General features: G+C 44.3%; 1 protein-coding gene across 1 annotated transcript in view; it reads left to right on the top strand.

The window, feature by feature from the left end:
- The first annotated feature begins 2722 nt into the window (after positions 1 to 2722).
- The window catches only part of KLHL14 (kelch-like family member 14), a 155750-nt gene continuing 154662 nt past the window's right edge, over positions 2723 to 3810 (top strand). Inside the window, exon 1 of the mRNA XM_006889162.1 lies at positions 2723 to 3090. The gene's annotated coding sequence lies outside the window, so the exon portion shown is untranslated. The remainder of the gene's footprint in view (positions 3091 to 3810) is intronic.

Here is a 3810-nt window from a genome sequence, read left to right as displayed (position 1 = left end):
GGGCTCAGCAGGACAGATCAAACACACAGATGCAATTTCTGTACGTTGAACAGTGGAGTGGGATGAAATTCAAACACTTACAATAGCCTCATAGCTGGCATCTGATTGCTGCAAATTGAATCTTTCATAACGGGATTTATTGTAAATAGTGTCTGATCATTTGTGAGTTCTACAGTAATTGTAGCCCAAGCCCGTGCAAGATATTGGAAGTGGGTGATTCATGGGATGTATATGTTAGTCCACGTGCAGATTATGAAGGGATATTTTTATTGCAAATATTTTTTCCAAAAAAATATTGCTTCTCAAATAACCACACAATTACTATTATTTCTGAAATTCTAATTATTGCCAAATTGTGTAAGTCCAGAAGATAGAAGCTTTGGCTGCTTCCTCTGAAGAGTTGTTTCAGGATCACAACTTCTCCCTTGCCCCTCCTCACACTTTTTGCCCTAGCAGCCAAATAAAAGCTAAAATGACAGGCAAGTTTAATAATTTAAATTTATAATTGTGTCTTTTCTATTGTTTGGAAGAAAAAAAAATATAGGTATTATAATTAATGGCAAATATATCCTATCAGAAAGGAAAAGGAAAATTGAAATTAAGATCTTTTGAGAACTATGAAACACACTTAGACTCTTCTGTGGGGAAAATGACAACCGTTTGAACTGGCCATAACTATTATTCATCTTTGATTTAGTTTCAAATACCTCATGAGAAGCTGATAGAGGATCTATATTGAAGGCCTACTTTAAAAATTTTTCTTTGTAGGCATTAAAATTGTTGTCGCTCCACATTTTGGCCTTATTACTGAAATAGCACTTAAAAATAAAATACAAAAAAATGCTTTGCTTTCTTGGAATTATACCAGTTTCCTATTCAGGACCCAAATCCAAGGAATTATTAAAAGAGAACAGTAAAATCAACACAAATAGTAGGGCCTGAAGACTTAGAAAATCTAGTCTCATTCTCTCCCCTATCCTAAACAGATAATCGTATTAAGATATTTCCCTGTATGTTTAGGCTTTGTTGTTATGAAGGCAATGAAAAGATAGCATCTCAGCAAGAACTGAGTTATCAAGTCTTACTATCAGATAATCTAGGAACTATATGGCGAAGGGCTTATGTGAGGGATCCATACTTCCATTTGATCCTCCTTCATTTCTTTAAGAGTAAATATCTAATATGCATGTTACTATTCATCATTCTAAATGGGGAATTCCCAGTCTCTGAACTTCAAAATTTTCAGTTCCCCCCCTTTTCCCTTAAGCAGGTGTCTTTCCACCTCTCACAGATTGAAGAGGAAGGCAAAAGGGTGCCCAGATACCTATTTTAATGAGTATACTAATCTGAGCACATACAAAGGTAAAGGAATCACGCTTGGAGACTTAATAGGAAACAAAGTTCAATTTTACTTGAAAGTCCAGCTTCCTTTAATGTTCATTTTACTCAAGGGCATGACTTCTCTTTTTCTGCTCCCCCCCCCTCCTTTTTTTCCTCCTTCCTTTCTTGGATACCTATGATCCCCAGTGACAACAGAAATGCAGGGCCATAAATGTAAGGGCACAGTGCATTATGAGATAGGTCTGGAGAACGTGTCCTCTACCTCAATGCACATGAATCTCTGGTACAGCTAAAATCCCAGAAGCATGCTGGGATCTGTTTTGCATGCTAAGCGAGGGTCAAAACTATGAGCCCTACGTGCTTGCCCTTAGATAGCAAATGAGCCTCAAAGGTGAAAGGTTACATTTGTGAAACTGCAGCTTGAGTTTCCTAGTGCTGGGAAGCTGATTCCTAATTGAAAGACACATCTGACTATATGCTAATCTCCCAGTAGAAGAATACATGACTTCTGAACCCTTAGCAGTTGAAGAGCTGACAGAGAAGTTAAGAGACGGTTGTTTAACCAGACAAAATGATAGAGAAAATATGTTTTCAAATGCAATCAGAGAGCCTGAATAGTGCAAGGAAGCAAATATGAAGTGAAGGGCTCCCTCTAATTTTGTCTACCAGCTCCACTTCTCCCACCCCCAGTTTCCATGTTCCAGTTACTCACCTCTTAGACGTGGGCTAGTGTTCTCTAAGACCCAAACCCCCAAATCCTAGGACATGACAAAGTGACATCTTGGCAGACTTTGGAATCAGACGGGTTTTGCATTTCATAAAGGGGGGGTGAGCATACAAATGCAGTGAAATCTGGAAACAACTGCCTATATGCAGACAAAAAAAAAGTTTGCATATTGCACAGAGCACTTAAAGATCATAAATCTATGCATGAGAAAGATGTAGTGGAAATTTTGGGGGGGATTAGAGTTTATTTTTGTCATCTCTGTGAGACAGCTACTCATTCATCCAGATCACAGCTAAGAAAAAAGCTGGTCACAGAAATTAGCAGTTTCAGCTCAGCAGCGAAGTCGCCAGCCTGTGAAGGCAGAGAGAAATTGACTAATTAGCAATGCGCACTAAAACTTGACGGTTCTTTATAGAGAGAGAGAAGAGAGAGGGAGAGAGAGGGAGAGGGAGGGAGGGGGGGCTCGCTTTTTCCCCTTCTTTCTTCCAAAGATGTTTGAAATCGCAGTCATTTACGCTCGACAATTTTTACAATAGCCTTGAGCCATAATTTTGCGAGTCTCTCCAGCATCCATCCCCCTGTACGGTCTCTCTCTACTGGCCAAGCACGACCGTTTCTCTCCCCAACCGTGGATTTCCTATTACTCTCGTTACGACTCACTGAGCCCCAGGCCCAAGGATAATGATGTGTTGTTTCTTGGTAGCATAATTTGTCACACGTACATTTTTTCTTCTTCTTCTCTTGCAGAAAGCTCTGCTCCCTCTCTCTTTCTCCCTCTCTCTCCTTCTCTCTCTCCCTCTCTTTCTCTCTTTTCTTCCTCTCCTACATTTTCTTGCTGTTGCTAATTCATGGTGATCAAATGATGTACGACAAAATAAATTGTAAAGAGTGACTGCCTGGAGTTGGGAACCAGAAGGTGCCCCCCCACCTCCCACGGAGAGAGCAAACCTTTAAAAAGGAAGGACAATTGATTTTTGGGGGGAGCTTAAGTGAGCCTTGACTTTGCAGCTGGTTGAGAGCAGGTAAGTTTCTGGCCTTGTGTGTGCCTTGTGTGTGTTTGTTCTGTCTTTGGGGTTATTGTCGAGGGGGAAGGGACAGGGAGGGAGTGGGGGGGATAGTTTGTAGCAGACGCTTATAAAGAATAAAACTCCTTTGACAAGAAATGAACAGATAAGGGGGGATGAGAAGAAGGGGAACAAGAAGGGAGGGGGACAGGATAAGATGGGGGGTGCGGCGGACAACGAGGCGGGGAGAGGGAGGTATGACCGGGTCCACTTAAAGGGAGAGACTCGGATGTTTCCGCCAAGCCAGAGCTTGGGGGGAGTGGGGGAAGAGGGCCAGGGAGGGAGCAGGAGGGAGGCTGGGGTCCACCTGGAACGGGATGGTAAAGTGAGTGGCGAGGAGCCGGTCCGGGATAGATAGGAAGCTGGCGATCCGGGACTGGCGCCAGGCCGGGGCGGAGTGAGCCGCAGTGGCAGGGGCCGGTCCGGCGGGATCCTGGGGGCCGGGCGGCGGCTCTCCCCGGGCGGGCGCGCACAGGCAGGCGGGCGGGCGCAATGTGGTCGCAGGGTCCTTTGCTGCTCAGCCCTGGAAGGTGCAATTACAGGTTAAGGACCGGGCGGATCGATCTCGCTTCGCGTCCTCACGCCATCCTCCTCCGCTTAAAGGCGGGTGGCTCAGACTTTTTTACAGAAGTAGTTGCCAGGCCGGCGGGGAGACGTGTGGGGGGAGGTGCCAGGGTG

Source organism: Elephantulus edwardii, unplaced genomic scaffold (assembly GCF_000299155.1).
Source record: "Elephantulus edwardii isolate Elephantulus edwardi_28Jun2011 unplaced genomic scaffold, EleEdw1.0 scaffold00076, whole genome shotgun sequence".
Taxonomy (NCBI): Eukaryota; Metazoa; Chordata; class Mammalia; order Macroscelidea; family Macroscelididae; genus Elephantulus; species Elephantulus edwardii.
Note: the sequence above shows the minus strand (reverse complement) of the source record. Positions and strands in the feature narration are given on the sequence as shown.